This window comes from Dermacentor andersoni, chromosome 4, assembly GCF_023375885.2.
Source record: "Dermacentor andersoni chromosome 4, qqDerAnde1_hic_scaffold, whole genome shotgun sequence".
In the NCBI taxonomy this organism is placed as follows: domain Eukaryota; kingdom Metazoa; phylum Arthropoda; class Arachnida; order Ixodida; family Ixodidae; genus Dermacentor; species Dermacentor andersoni.
In genome coordinates, this window is record NC_092817.1 from 64,686,017 (window position 1) to 64,703,100 (window position 17,084).

Sequence of the window (17,084 nt, forward strand, 5' to 3'; positions counted from 1 at the left end):
GGCGCGTTGAAAAAATTTGGCCCGAGCGGGCATTATTCGGTGAGGACGTCGTTTGCGTGGAAACAGCTCTCTAGTGTTTAGGGAAGACGGACGAGGTCCTGAGACACCCTCCAGTTTTGTGTCTTGGAAAGTGTCGACTGCGAAGGCACGTAATCGCGCTTGTCCCACTAGTGCGAAATGTGAAGAGAAGAGGAACGTATACTTCTAGAGAATTCCAAGGAAGGTCGTGATGAGCCCGCAGCGCGCCGCTCTGCCTTACACCAAAGGTGCACTCGGTGTACACTTTCACCTCGGCTATCTACTTGCCGCCTTTATATATAGACAAGAATTCCGCTGTGTTCGTGCCTCGCTCAAGCTGCATTTTTTTTCTTTTCTTTTCTTTAAGCGCATGTACTTTTCCTGTCCCGCTTACCGCTTATACAAAGTCTCATCTCTCAGACGAGTTACGCCGATGAAAGAGGGCGGGGTAAAAAGAAAAATGTCGCTTTCTTTCCTTCCCTGTGCACTGACCGAATTTCTAAGCATTAAAAAGAAAATTGCAATGTATTGCGTGCAGCCCGCCAAGCTCAACGAATGATGAAACGCGATACATACGGTTTCATAGCCGCTAACGAAGGAACATTTTATAAAAAGGTCCAGGCATCAAGGCACATAACATGTAAAGGAAATCTACGTCGCCGGTCGGTTTGAGGAGCGCCAAGTGCTCTTCCAGCCTTAGTGATGCAATTCGTGAAGGATGTTCAAGGACGGAGAAGACAGGGAAGATTGCACAAAGAACTGTACTGAAGTTTGGAATTCAACTATCGCGAGGAAGCGAGAAAGAAGTTCAGAGAGGTGAAAAAACGAGTACTACCAAATCTGAGGGTATTGAGATATTTGCTGCCCGCCTGCTGTCCTTCTCTTGCGTCGGATGAGGCAATCGGATTAATGTGAATGCTGTAGTCACTTTCTTCTTTGCTTTGCCGTTGTCAGTGTCACAACCGTCCTTCTGCAATCTTCATTAAGGCGGTAACTCATGCAAACGAGTTGGCGCTTAAGGAGATCATGAGTGGCCCTTTTTAAGCTCTCAGACAGTCCATTCCCGAACAGACGTCAATTTTCATGGTAACTGTCCAGCCTGTAACAGTATTTATGATTTTTTTACCATTTGAGTTAGAGTGTGCTCAAATAGGTCACGCAAAATTGAAAAAAGAAGGTTTTACAGAAAAGAAATCTCCTACTACAAAAAAATGGGGAAGAGAGGGTGATAGAAGTATATTTATTTATTTATTTATTTTTTCTTGCTACCGGCCTATTTCCAGGCCATCGTCAGGAGTGGGTTCATTGGAGAGCAAGTGATTTCCTTTTTTCAGTTTACTATGCAAGAATGTTGTTTGATCATAAAGAATTGCCGCAGACGTCAGTGCAACGCGTCAAGCTTTCCTCTGCATCGGTTTTCGTAATGTTCGGTTGATGTGCATTTGCATCGGTCTCATGCTCTTAATCGTTATGCGAAATATATTTCCCAGGTTATCTTGGTTTTATAACATTTCATTTTTGCTTGGTCGGCGAAAGAACAATAATAAAGTTTGAAGAGATTCCAGAACTCAAATTCACACAAACAATTTCCTGGCAACACGAAATATATCATTATATGCATTTTTGCCAGCTTCTTTTCTATGCACCAGAATGTTTTCGTTCAGTGACTTGTGTCGGGTTACCTTTGGCTTTTCTTTAGGAAGTGCAATGCCACTCAACTTTTTTATGTCTTGCCCAGGAATCTGAGACATGTTTCTGGCTTCAAACGGACATACAGGCAAGTGCTTTTGGTTTTTAGACATTAGGCATTATGCATTAGGTTTAGATATTTATACATTAATCAAGTCTTAAAGACATTGCTACCTTTTGGACATCGTGCTTTCGTTTAATACCTTCGTATACAAAGCAATCTCGAGAACAGCGCATATCCGAGCGTTGAAGTTTCTACACGAGTAGCCATGCGTATAGCACAACCCTAAATACGCAGCATAGTCGAGTAGGTGCAAGTAACCTTTCTTAACAGCACAGCTGAAAGGAGATATTTCAAGCGACAAGCTAAATTGGAGTCGTTTGTGTGCTATTTTGAAATGACTAACCGCCCTATTCCAGTGTGCCTACAAAGCTTTATATGTATGTAATGCGGTAGGTACCCACTTCCTACGTAATTCCGCAGCGTTTTTATGTTAGGATAACAAGCAATGAAGTAGTGCCTACGTATACTCGCAGTGAGTATCCAGTGGCCAGGCTGCACGGAATTACGCTATAGCGGGCCCCATTCGCCCTCGGGCTTCGGTTGTTTACGAAGCTCCAGAACTCTTAACAACAATATCGTATGACGGCACGACATTGTGCCAGTCGTCCTCACAACGAGCTTCCCATTACGGCTGCTACGATAAGTGTGCTCACAGCGAGCGGTAACGCGAGGAGGTCATGCTGTATTGTCTATCCGCTTCTTACCCGCTCTTACCGTTGTTCGAAGAATGCACTCTGCTGGCCCCTGTGTAATTGGCTCCCGTGCTGTCGCATGCAATGCGACTCTGCTGGAAGGCCCTGCTAAGCACAAAAAGGCAACTCTAGGGCACCACCATCTAGAGAGTTAGCTAAATGAATCTCGCTCGCCACAGCGGCAGAGTTTTCCTTTCCGCTGCTTGTAGTGGGTATTTACATTGATCTATGCTAGAAATGCCGGTTTACGCAAAACAACAGCTACTGGGTGCAAGAAACTCATTGGTATAGATATGCGTTGGTGCAAATATTTGTAAGAATGCCTACGCGTTGCTTTAGATTTTTCATTTCTTGAGACTATGCGCTTGAGGACGAAATCCCACTTAGACAAGCCCAGAATAAGTTCGTTGAGTTGCGGTATGAATAGTGAAAGATATTGATTGGCAGCCTTTTTGAGTTTTATGGGAAGGCAATTTGCTCAACGTATGGGCATGATGTGTCTTAAATCTGCTTCAGTTGCGCTATCACGACGCAGTGATTACCAGCATTCAACTTCTACATACTTCTATGCTTGTTTCGGAACAGTACAGTTACCTTTACAGATTTGTCTCTTGATTTCTTTTTCAGCGCAGTGGTCGCATTATTACGTTACCTCATTGTAACCTGGCAAAGCAATGTGACAAAGAACGGCGCATATTAGTTCACGAAGGCCACGCGATCAATCAATCAATCAATCAATCAATCAATCAATCAATCAATCAATCAATCAATCAATCAATCAATCAATCAATCAATCAATCAATCAATCAATCAATCAATCAATCAATCAATCAAGCAATCAATCAATCAATCAAGCAATCAGTCAGTCAATCAAGTTTTATTATACATCAAAACTGTGATATTTTACACGGTAATATAATCCCATTTCCCCTCTACATAACATCCCGATTTTCAGTTTTCTCTTTCTATATTTACTTCTACGGCAGCCATCGGCAATATAAAGCTATTGTGCCGTAAGCGTTACATTGATTACCAGCAGAAGTTATTGCCGTTTCCGGAAAATGCTGTGAATCGCGTAACCTTTATTTTCCTTTCCATTTCTCTTTTTTTTTTTTGCATCCGGGGACTCGCATTCTCCATCGACAAACCGCGTTTGTTGTCGTTCTTATTTTATTACAGACTGGCTGCAGAATGAACACGCACATGAAGTGTGCAGTATAACACCGTGAAGGCAAGGCACCACGGCTACAGTCGACAATAACGATGAAAGCATCCACGAAAAGTTTAGTCGTTTATGCTCAAGTGTGCAGTGCGCTAAATCGAATTTCGAGAACCATGGCCTTCTCAAATTCCCTACAAGTGAAAAGAAATACAAAGCTCGGCAGTGGCTTCGATTCCCGCAAAACATGCAACTACCAGTTCTTCGCTGGTGCTCACGTTATTTATGTTAACTGGGGCTCGAAGGTGCTTTGAAAGCAGGTGCTTCTTATTTTATCCTAGCGCAAGTGCATCTTTTTGTCTTCTTTAGTTTTCGAGGACTGTACGCACACTCCATAGGCTAGGTATTGCAGTCCCTGCCTGCTTACAAGAGAAGTATAAGTTTCAGCGTTTTCTTTTAATTCTACAGAAAACCTTGTTTGATTAATATGCCTACCGTCTGGTGATCTTTTCTAGTTTACAGCCCAGTATTTCTATAGCGTTTACGTAGCTCCAATAGATGCATCACACAGACGTTGAAGAAAATTAGTAGAAGATAAATTATCTCACTTGTACTTGCAACAACGTCTAGCCTCATGGAAAAGGTAAGACCTGGATAATATTTAGTTGTAATAAATTAGAATTTCGTGGAAGAGAGCGAGAGCAATAAAGGAGAAAAAAGCAGCGAAGTTAGCCATAGCCGTGCCCGGTTTGCTACCTTACACTTGGAGAAGAGGAAAGAGGAGAAAGATAGAAATAAATTAAAACAAACAGTAGTTGTGAACACACGCACAGTTCTGTAGAAACCTGCAAAGTAGATATAAGTAATTGATTAAGGAAAAATGAAACATCCACCCAATCGTAGCAATTAATAGAAAGGGAGCCCATACTGGTTTCTTGAACGGAAAGCCACGCAGTTGAAGAAAAAAAAAATGTTCATTGACAGTCATAACGCATTCTCACAGTCTAGTCTCCTGCAGAAAGTGCAATGAAACAGCTTGAAAGAGCAGGATTCTTACCAAACAAAAGCAGGATGAACCAATGAGAGAGCAGGATTCTTTATGAAATATAATATGTAACAAAATTTTCGGACCTCCTTCTATGCCTCGGCGACTACAGCCTTCTACTGCTAATCAGCATGCATGAGGTGATGCGTGTGATGCCTGGCACTGGGGGCCGTGCTCAGACTAGAGTGGAACGCATAATTGCGCTCGTGAACTTACAGGCGTACAGGTGCGCGTGTAAGAACTCCATATGGTGGATATTATTCCAGAGCGAATCTTTACTGATAATTTCGAATTAATTTCGTTGTATGGGTTACGACAGCGGCATCTATACATATACCTGGCGTAATTTGGTCGATTGAAACGATATTGAATACCTCTCACGCGTATTTCGCTAGAGTCGATCTCCACAAACGGGCAACAAAAATGCTTCAGTTGAGCCTATTTCGCCAGTGTCGATGATCGCCCAAAAAAAATTGTGCAACAAAGGAACCATACTTAAAGAAACACTTTACTGCTCATTGCGTTGGATAAACATATCGACGAGTGGCGCCGCACACCACTCTTTCGTGAATTGGGTAAATAGTGCGCACGTCTTTTTTTTTTTTTTTTTTGCAAAGCACACTGATTAGATCTGCCTCACGCACGTGCTTGCGCAAGAACCTGCCAACCCATCCACATCCATCTTCCGCAGCAACATTCAAAGTGTTATATTTCGGCGCTTTTTGCTGACAGTAGTCATCACGTAGAGAACAGTTATGCTAACTAGGTGGATTGCATGGCAATAGGTATTCCGCGAGTTATCCAAATACTGCTGGCATGCATGAAACGAACTCTTTTTTTTTTTCTTGCATTTACCTAATATATGCCCTTACTCGATATAATTATCCGTCTTTCTAGAGTACGCTGCTCTTCCGTCGGTACCTGCCGTGGCACCCTAATAGACCATCCCTTGTCAGTCATCTAGTTATCTTTCCAACTCTACTTCTTCGTCTTGTTATCGAGTAACATATCAGTTACTAGCGTTTCAACCATAATCTAATATTTCTTATAGCCTTATCTCTAAGAGCATGCTAACAGGCCCACGGTAGCTCATCGGTTATTGGGTTTCCCTGCTGACCTCGAGGTCGCGGCCTCCGGCGTTTGCGTTCTGCCGGGAGCGGAATTTAAAAACGCTCGTGTACCTATATTCAAGTACTGGTTAAATAAACCTCAGTAGTGAAAATTATTCGGAGTTCATCTCTACGACGTGCCTTATAAAAAGTCAGAGCCCCTTTTTGCTTAAGTTTCAGTTTAGTCTTCATTGAAAAAAACAATGAGTAAATAACAAATAGTATGTAGACGAGGGTCCCAAAGTCAATGACTGCAACGGGACCCTGGGTTCTCAGAAGAAAAAAAAAGATGTGTACAAAACGTGGATTAAAGCAGCAAAAAATAAAGAAGTACAAGGAAAACAAATGAATGCGCGTAATGCAATACATTGGTAAGAGAAAACAAACAATAACGTATATATATCCAAAAAGCATAGTTATACAGAGAACATGTCATAGGACATGAAGCTATTTACAAAAAAAATAAAAGATCTTAACTCATGTTTGAATACATTCAAAGATGACGTTAGGTTAAGGAATGGGGTAGGTCATTCCATATTTGTAATGCTGAAAACCAGGATGTCATTCTTCCAGTTTGTGTTACATTTATGTAATAAAAAGTTCAAGTTATGCGCAAACCTTGTGTGGTTGGTATTAGTGAGCAATTTGTTGTCCACAAGTTCGTAAGGAAGCTGTTTGTTAAGTAATTTAAAAAAAGAGAATACTTAGATGACGCTTAAGAAAGCCAGATACAGGTAGTAGAAAGTTTGCCTGGAGTAGTGGGAGAGCATTTGAGTAAAAGGAACTGTTGGTGATTATGCGAATAGCCTGGTTCTGTATGTGTTGAATAAACGAGAGGTGGCAGTTATACGTGTTTCCCCAGGAAGCAATACCACAGGTCATATGACTATGAATGAACGCAAAGTCTAAACATAATAATGCGTGTTCTGACAAAATGCACGTGATTTTATGAGAGCTCTTATGCCAAAAGCTGTTTTCTGTTTAACAAACACCTTATGTTTAGTAAATTTCAAGCGAGAATTTAATCTTATGCCAAGGAACAACACACAGTCCGCTGCAGGAATAAGGTGACTGTCGAGAGATACTTGGGGGATACATGGCACGATCCTCTGCTTTGTTTTAAAAAACATGAACTGAGTTTTGAGAGGGTTTAAAATTAAAATATTTAACTGACACCATTCAACAAGTTTCGCTAGTTGGTTGTTCAGTTTAAAGAGTAAGGTTGTTAAAGAGTTATCAGACATGGAAATAGTGGTATCATCAGCATATAATATTGCATTAGAAAGGTCAAGAACATCGGGTAAGTCGTTAATGTAAACACAAAACAACAAACGTCCCAGTATTGAGCCCTGTGGTACTCCTTGATTAATAACTTTTGACTCGGAATAAGCGCCCCATACACAGAATGTTTGCTCATGGTCATGTAAGTAATCTTTAAGGAAAGTTAAAGCTACACCTGTTATACCTAAAGATTCTAGTTTGGCAAATACAATGGTATAATTAATGGTCAATGGTAAGCTTTAGCAAAATCTAAAAATACTTTCTTAAAGAAACGATCAACGTTCAATGATTTTTCTTAAAGAAAGATCGTTGGACGCGAAGCTTTCCCCCATTGCAAATTGAATCAAAGTCACAGTCCAAAGCCAACGACCACGCAATGAACCCAAGAAATGCTGAGCGACCCGACGCTCTCCATATGTGATTTGATGAGTGAGCTGGTCCAGCTATTCCACGTCGTTCATTCCTTCGGCGTCGTCGGAAATCGCGTTCTGATGCTCCTCGCTTACCGTCACGTTGTAGTGCCTGTACTGCGTAGTCTTCACACGGCACGTACGCCACGCCTTGATGTTGGACTTCTTCACAAGCCGGTGCCATGCGTATCCGTCGACAATCCGATCCGAGCGTGCGCATCAACGAGTCGGAAGCCAGACGTCGTCGCCGCGCTGACCCCGAGGTTCGGAACTGGGAGAACGCGGCCAAACACCAGCGACTCAGCGCAGAACCAACTGAACAGACGGTGCCAAGTGTGGCACCAGAACCACCAGCAGCACCAAGGAGGGAACCGAAGGAGGTCTTTGTGGGAGCCACGAGTCGGTTCAAGCGCGAGTTCCTGGACCACGAGGTTCGAGACGCCGTGCGACGTTTGCAATTGATTCTGGTTCGGCGATCAGGTGTCCTCGCTGACGGGCATTCGCTCGGACGATCAGTGCGGAAAGGCGTTCGACGTGATTCCCGAGTAGTTCCGCGTTTACTCGCTGGCGTTTCGCCGCGTTCCCCCGGGTGTGAACCCCGGGATCAGCGCGGCCACGACGTCTGGCTTCCGTCTTGTTAATGCGCGCGCTCGGATTGGATTGTCGACGGATACGCTTGGCTTCTGCGTGGCGTTGCCGATACACGGCATCGGCCTTATAGGGGAACGATCGCGCTCTCACTTGCGTTTGCGTACGGCAGCCTCTCTTCTGCCGTGCGCAGCACCCGCGGCTTACCCATGGTGACCAACCCGATTGCATTGCGTGACGCGCGTAAGCAAGGCAGCAATATATAGTTCGTCTGAGTAGCGCGGCGTTCTCCCATTGGTCGAGAGCACGACATTGTTCCCATTGTTCTTATCGGTACAACTGCGAACGTAAACTGTAGTGCTCTACGCAGATGTGCGAGTTCGCTTTCCTGTAGTGCATTTTCGGTGCTCACGGACGAATCAGTGGGAGATAGCAAGTTTCGCTTTAATAAGATTGTGGTTTCGGCACGTAAAAATCCCGAAATGTAAGTTTAATTAGTTCAAACTACAGCGCGAAACTACACAATGCGATAAGCCAATACGCAAAACCAGGACTTAGCGCTGTGTATGGCCTGTCTTTCATTTCGCATAGTCTAATTTCGCACTGTACCTTCAAATATGGATTACCAACCCGGCCCAACATACGCTTCTTTTAATTTTAAAGGCCTACTTTGCTCTTCGCTGTTCATTGCATGGTCACCAGCTTTGCGAACCGGTGGGCTTTCCTGTGTGTGCGCTTTTTCGCACCGGTGTTTATAGCTTAATTTACAACCATGCAGTTAAAATATGCGCCCGCGTTCGGATCCGCTGTCATATGTGTTTGCGTTCTTTGTTTTGCTGGTTCATGTTTTATAACTATACAAGCAGACGCCATGCCGGACAGTTCCACAGCACCTCGGCCATGCACGCGAGTAGGACCACGTAATCAGCTCACTGTCATTGTAATTTTGCGACGAGCGGAGCGAAGCTGACAGAAAAGCACAAACCCCGAAATTTGAATTTAAGAGCCTAGTTTTTTCTTCATTGTTTCATTGCGGGGTCACGAACTTTCTTTCAATATTATTTTTATGTCACTATGCGTTCGTCCAGTTTTGTCCCTGCCGGCCGTGCTTTTGTGTGCGTGTGTGGGCCTTTTCACGCCAGCATTTATAACTTTGTTTCGAGCTACCCTTAGGTTCAGAAATTTTTGCGTCACTGCCAACTGCTCTCTCCTCCTTCCCTAATCTTTACCACCTCTCTTTTATTTCCAGCCAATCGCCAACGTCTACGCTGATGCTACGCTCCTATTTCATGCAGACAGGAGATGAACACTGTTTCTTGCTGACTTTTATTCCCTTCCATATATTTATATTACCGGCATTTTGTCTAACTCCCGCCAGAAGAGCACCGCTGAAAAATAGAAATTTACCTCCCCGTCAAGTCCCATTTTCAGTGCATAAGCCGAACATATATTCTAATGACAGCTCCCCGCAAAACGACAGCTGTCCTGGTCCAAACGGTAAATATTATTCTGCTTCACCTCTACACACAGCAGCCATTCTCTACATTTTTCGCTTGCGCACTCTTCTAGATGTCAAGCAGCAATTCAACTGCAAGCGACGTTATTTACAAGGAAAGCTTTCTGTGTGCCTGGAGGGCGCTGTGCTTGGTGACAATGCAGTATAAAGATATCACATTTTGCCTAAATATGAGTGAAAGGCGAGCTGCGAGAAACGCAGGAGAACAGAAAAGGCAACGAAGACGTATGTGTGAGCCAAGTTATCGCCTTCAACAAGTCTGGCTCGAATCCAGCGTTGAACGTTCGCCCTTAAATCAGGCGTCCTAGCTCTGGGTATGCGCTGTTTACTGTTGTTTCTAGAAGTCTATCCCACCAGCTATTATATTTTTTTTCTGTTTAGGAAACCAGTGATCTTGTGAGAGAATCTTACAGCAGTAATCACCACTTTCTGGCACGATTAAAACAGCATTAACTGCAGTTACAGCAGAAACGTACCGCTGTCGTTTCTCCATTAAGCGGGATATCAATGTCGAATAAAGAAATACTAGCAGTCCAGTACTTCGTAAATGAAGGGTTGTTAAATTCTGTGAATGAATAATTATACTAATTGCTCCTGAGACGTAACCTTCACGGCCGCAAGATTGGCCGCTCGAGGCACTTTGCGTGTATTCGCGGACTTCTTTCACGCTCAGAAAAACACTTTTGTGTAGCACGCATTGAGCAACAGAGAGCTCTATCGGGAGTTTTTCATGTTGCTCTACAATTTTCTCATTGAAACTTTGCATCTAAATATAGTTTTTGAGCAGTTGCTCAGGTAATTAAGATTAATTATATACTTAGGCGGAATGCAAAAGCTAATTTCATTATTTCCACACGACGGCAAACAACATTACCTTGGTTCTGTCCCGCTACGTGGCATTTGCATATCTTTAAATCTTGGTGCATGATAGTTGGGACACCCTGTATAACACAACATGACAACATAGCAACACAAAGCAAGCCGAGATTTACCTGCTACATCTGTCATCTGTAGTATTGTTCTTGGGGAATTTGACACTGAAGTTCAATATAAACATTAGATATTGAGATTTTCTAAGAAAGCTTTCAAAGCAACAAGCAATTTTTTTAACACAATTGTTAGTCACGGGCCAAGTATTTCTTTTGGGGGGGGGGGGGGGAGGCAGGGGGAGAAAATAGCTGACGATTATTATTCCTTAAGGATTCACCGTACGGTTTCGTGTCTTGGGCAGTCGAGAAAGAGTTGACGTATATCTGCGTCTTCGTGACCCCAAAGGCACTGCGCGCTATAGAGGCGCGTTTTGTCCGTCACTGCACTTATATGCGGCAGTTTTACAAGCGGATTCATGAACATTAACGTGGAGCAATGTGAGTGGGAATCCAACTAAGTGCTTTCGCTGGCACGGCAAGATATGTGTCGAAGGAGATCGGTGGACTTCACGACGGCAAAGGGAGATTAGCTCCTCTTTTTCTCGTGCGTGCGCGCGCGCGAGTGTGTGTGTGTGTGTGTGTGTGTGTGTGTGTGTGTGTGTGTGTGTGTGTGTGTGTGTGTGTGTGTGTGTGTGTGTGTGTGTGTGTGTGTGTGTGTGTGTGTGTGTGTGAGTGTGTGTGTGTGTGTGTGTGCGTGCGTGCGTGCGTGCGTGCGTGTGTGTGTGTGTGCGCGTGTGTGCGTGCGTGCGCGCGCGCGGATGGCGGTTTTCTGCAAGTATAACCAGTATTATTCAGTTAACCAGTATAAGCAGTATAGGTATTATACAGTTCGCATCTGCTTTCGCTGCAGTCTTTCCAGTAATATTGCAGTCGTGCTACCTTCTGAAACGATATAGTGTTATATACTGCGGTTGCTTTTGTGAGCTCTTTCAGTGTCGAATAATTTACCCTGTAATTTTGTCTATGTTCTTCAGGGACGTGAGGGTAGCTGCACAATCGCTAAATACAACAATTTTTGCACATTCTCCATTTACGCTATGAAGCACAACGTAGGTAGAGCAGCGAAAGAACGTTTAGCTGCGATCGAAGATACCACTCTGGATAACTTGAATGTTTGTTCTAACGTCGAGTGCACAATGGCGATCGCTGAAGCAGATGAATTATGTTTTTATGCAAGTGAATATACTAAGAATATAGGATGAAAACATACTATAATGCAATTTGTTGCCTGTTCTTATGAGTATATCTCAAAGTAGATATTATTCCCTCGGTCTATAATTCAATTTTGGGAGTTATCTACATGGCATGCCCTCTGCTGCCGGCGTTTCCCATAATGCCGGCGTCGTAACAGCGAGTGCTCGCGGCCATCGAGTAAGACCGGCTCATGTGTGTCTTCGCGTGCTTGACACAACGCATATTTAGCTAGTAAGGGAACCTTTACTGCAATTTATTTTGTCCACAAAACTACAAGTCTTGCTCATGCACTGTTCTAACACTGTTTTATCGTCGTCAGTGCTATGCCCTCGGGCTAACACTGCGCCTTTTTATTCAGTAACGACTGGAAGTCGGGGTGGAACAAATTTTTTGTCTCTTTTGAACACTCCGCTGATTTGAAATGTTTTGCGACGCTGCCAACAACATCGGCGTTACGTTACTATATTTACACGCATCTGGAGCTGTTGTTAGTATGTTTTATCTTGCATAGATTTCCACAGGGACCAAACTTTTGGACTGTACTGCCATGACCGTTTTTACCATACATGATCTCATTTCTGTGGCACGTGGCAGTCAGGGTCTTGTCTTTTATACCGTACACCAACACTGTTCTTTTCAGGGAATTCGTGCTTGATATCTTGGACTCTTCCTTGCGAATAAAATAGGAGAGACGGCATAGAGATGCAGTTACGGACGTGTACTTATATCTTCTAGCCAAGAGCAGCTAGGGGTTCTAAGCACATAACAGCGAGCACTGGGCTGTCAAGATCCGGCACTCTATAGCGAGGCCGGTGATCAAAATAGCTTTCGCTTGACGTCAAGGATATAAAGATTCACGGAACTTCACTATCTTGCAAGCGAGCTTGCTCTTCTTTTTCCCGAACGGTGGAGAGAAGCATATAATATAGATAAGCATAAACTCGGAAGCATATAATTGAATTAGACCATCTCTTTGTGTACGGCAAGATACAGACTGGTCGACACGGAAGAGAGAAGGCACTCTGCTGCCGAGATTCTTCCAAGGGGTAAATCACACGGCGTAATCCCGTTCAGCTTTTGAATTCACCTTTGAACAGGGCCATGTTTTTCGTTGCTGCTCACCTGGAATTTGCAAAATACAGCGAACGCGCTGGCTTCAAATTGCGCATGTTGGCTACACACGTGGTGTCCTTCGGTAGTCTTAAGTGGCACTGAAAGACGAGGTAAACTTCCTGCAAGATATCTGCTTCAAGGCCAACGGTATGTTTCCATGAAAGCAGCAAGAATTTCTCCACTTGCTGGTTTCCGCATAACTATTACGTCAAACTCTTGCCTTTGCTTCGAGTTGTTGAGAAATTCGACTTCGCCCTACCATCTGCTAGCCGCCTGGTTAGCTCAGATGGTGGAGCGGCTGCCCCGGAAAGGCGGTGGTCCCGGGTTCGAGTCCCGGACCAGGATGAACTTTTCTTCAACTGCGAGGCTTTTCTTTCGAGGAAACTGTACGAGTTTTCTTTGTAGCAATTGCTACGAAAGGGTGGATGTCTGATTTTCCCTTAATAAGAATTTCAAACTTTCGCTCATGTGTAAACGCAAAGAAGTGTTACTCCTCCAAGCATACTTGAGAATAAAAGAACTGTGCAAGAATGCGGCTTGAGGAGGTAGGAAATAGAAAGAGATTGTGGGGTAGGTTTTATTATGGTTGATCTAGAGAGCGGAAAAAGCAAACTTCATCTCGTATACAGTACATTGTTGCTCGGAAACTATAATACTATGTATTTTCCTCTTATGCTAATGAGACAGCACATAGCAAAGTCGTAGGTTATAATGCTTCTAGATATAAGGACACTTCTTCATGACACTTCAAATAAATCGGAGTGCTAGAATAGCATACAAGTTATCACACAATAACACGACATACATTTTTAGACATTACCTTCTTTCATATTTGCTTTTTTGCTGTTATTCATTAGGTATGTTTTTTATTAAAAATTAAAACGGAGGTTGGAGCTCCGGGCATTACCTGAATCCTTACTTCAGCTCGCCTATATAGCGGTGACATCAGAATCGCAAGTGAATGGCGGACACGGATATTACGTCACGTGCATTAAATGGGGCTTCATCGAACCGCTGAATATACTTGCCGTATAATATTATCCTTCACTCATCTCAATAGGCACATTAACTGCAAGAGCACGCAAACGCCAAGTATATAACAAACTAGAATAGTCGCATTTCACACACACACACACACACACACTCACACATTTACATATATATATATATATATATATATATATATATATATATATATATATATATATATATATATATATATATATATATATATATATATATATATATATAATTACCTGTTCATCATTTACACGTAGGAGTGCAGCCGCGTGCGGCAATTGAGAGTAGCAACCTCTGTAGGGCTCTTTAATATTAAGCTCGAGTGATATGTAGTGTGGCTTCCATTTTCTTCTTGGAACTGGTGAAACAGCTGGCACCTCAGAAGTGAAATGACTATGCGCCTGTAAACTCCGCTTGCGACTTAGCCACGCTTTAGTTATAAACACCGAGAAAATAGAAGCGCTCTAGTATAGACTTACGTTGCGAATTGCCTAGCGTGAGAAAGGAGAGAAATAGCACGTGCATTTGCGTCTGTTGGTTAGCTACTCCATTCTTCAGACACCCACCACTGAAGAAAAACAAAAAGAAGAAACAGAGAGAAAGTGGATCCTTCGATTCTGTGGAGGCACAATTATTTCAAACCAGGTTTGGCACTGTATTCCAGTTCAGTTCCAGTGGACGAGGAGCTGCGGGTGACTGTAAACAGCAGCGTCACACGCACGCTTCTGTGCGGCTAAAGTCAAAGATGTAAAGTCACCGGGGAAAGAATCTACCCGCGTTTTACGCACAGGAACAATAATTAAGCCTCTCTGGTACAAAGCCTTGAACGACGTACGCTGGCGCTGGCGTTGCCGTCGAGCTGGAAAAACGGAAGGAGGTTCTCACCTTGTACGTCCACTACACACATGTCACCTGCCGAACATTTGGCCCACGTATGCCATAACTTACACGCAGCCAGCAGTTAAGAGCTAAAGCCTACTGCTAACGTCGCTGACCGAACGACGAAAAATGGCGTCGTGCCATTTGTTTGCGCCAACTTCACTCGCTGAGTGCTCCATCTGGCGCGGCGAAAGAGTAGAGGAAGGCATCACAATTCGGTTCCTCAGAGCACGAGCTGAAAGACCACTGCGCAATGTAAGAAAAAAAAAAGAAAGGGGGCGGGAAGGTGGAGGGGTGTTGGCAAGGCAGACCAGCAGTCGCTGTACAGTTACTGTGCTCACAGCTTCCGACTCACTTCGCCGAAGCTATGCGGCAGCGTTGGCAGAGGGGAGACCGGAACTCAAGAAGATAAAAGGAGTCGCGGACACTTTCGGGAAAGAACAGTCGAAACCTCATTTCACGCCACCGGCTGGTAATGGACGACGAGATGGCGATAACAGGAAGGTAAAAGAACTGCATGCGCGCTGATAGAAATGAGTGTCCACTCGGTCTTTCGAGGCCTCGGTCACTTTCTTTCCACCCACACCTTTCTTCCTTTCTTTCTTTCTTTCTTTCTTTCTTTCTCCTATAACAGCTGGTGCATGGAGAACAAGGTCCCAGAATGCACTCGTTGGCTGTACGGTGCCCATACTTGCTCCTCGGCAACGAGGCAGAACTGATTAAGGGTGTAGGCATGCGCCGGCAGAACGCATGCTAGCACTCACGACGGGCACATTCGCCGCTGCTATACCACGCATTCGCATATCTCCTCTCAGTGTAGTCGCCATCGGTTTTCCTTAACCAAGGCCTGCGCCAGGCCTGCCTCACGCACGCTCGATGAGAATTTTTCTACTCCTGAGAGATGTGTTGGCCTTAATTTTTCCTACTTTATTGCCTATTGCAACAAAAATAAATTGTCAAATACGTCACAACAGTCAAAGGAAGTGGAAGACACAAGCTTTAAATTCGTTGCCAAAGGTTACTTCTATAGATTATGGAGAAACATCAAGTTCAGTGCAGCTAAACTAAATATTTGAAAGCGTTACATCAGATTCAGATTTCAGATTCAGATTTATTGGTTCCAAAAAAAGAAGTAATAACATGACAAATATACAGACGAGGGTCCCAGAGTGAAAGAACTGTAGTGGGACCCTCGGTTAATAATAACAACATTGATGGTGATATCAATAGTCAGCAAATTAGCGTTACTATAAACAACATCTACAGATCAAATACATCATTAGACATGTCATTTACAAACACGAAAAGGCACGTTATAAAAGAAAGTCGGAAAAAAGCATGGATGAAATACAAGAAATGACATGTGATAGAAAAGTCAAAGGTACACCGCCAGATCGTAGTTAAGTTGTCGTAGGAAATGACGCTTAAGGTGATTTTTAAAAATTTCAAGAGAAGTACAAGATTTTATGGTTGATGGTAATTCATTCCAAAGAGAAATTGCAGCGAAGGAAGATGTTTTTTTGCCGTAATTGGTATGAACCATGGGTAACAAGAAATTGTTGTTAGCCGCAAATCTGGTCATATGCTTATTCTGCAAAATGTCAACTGCAACGAACGGAAACGTAAGGTTATTGTGAAGCAACTTGTAGAGTAAGACGAGTATGTTAAACTGGAACAAATTATTAATAGGCAAGATATCATACGCGCAAAGTAACAAAGAGGCATTGGATTGCATGGAGCTAGAAGTGATAATGGGTATTGACTGATTTTGGATATGTTGAATTGATGATAAGTGACAAGCATACGTGTTCCCCATGAAAAAATGCCGTAATTAATGTGACTATGAATGAACGCATAATACAACGCTAGCAGAGCCTCACGAGAAAAATAAAGGCGAGCTTTGATTAATGCACGTATACCAAACGCAGTCTTCTGTTTGAGATGTTGGAAGTGAGAGCGAAATGGAAGGTTAGGGTCAAGATGTATGCCAAGAAAAGTGACATCGGTGCTAACGGGAATTGAATGGCTTCCAAGCTTTACTTCAGGAATAGAAGTTAAGGCCCTTTGATCACTTTTGAATAACATAAATTTACTTTTTAGAGGATTAAGAGCTAAGAAATTGTTGCTACACCATTTTATAATGTTACTTAATGCAATATTTAACTTAGAAGTAAGAGTAGCAACAGATTTGTCAGATGAAGATATGGTTGTGTCATCTGCGTATAAAATGCAATGAACGTAGTTGGTGGAGTTAAGAGAATCCGGAAGATCATTAATGTATAAAAGGAAAAGCAAAGGGCCCAGAACTGATCCCTGTGGTACACCTTGGTTAATACATTTTGTTACTGAGAAAATATTGGCTACATGTACTGTGTACG

At 43.2% G+C, this 17,084-nt stretch overlaps 1 protein-coding gene across 3 annotated transcripts in view; it reads right to left on the reverse strand.

Moving 5' to 3' along the window:
- Nucleotides 1-17,084, reverse strand: part of LOC126536211 (probable G-protein coupled receptor No18) — a 135,200-nt gene that overhangs the window by 49,381 nt on the left and 68,735 nt on the right. The window contains exon 1 of one of the 3 annotated variants that reach the window (XM_055073864.2): nucleotides 7,564-8,032. The exons of the other annotated variants lie outside the window; for them this stretch is intronic. The gene's annotated coding sequence lies outside the window, so the exon portion shown is untranslated. Of the gene's footprint in view, nucleotides 1-7,563; nucleotides 8,033-17,084 lie in introns of those variants that run through there. 3 annotated transcript variants of the gene reach the window in all.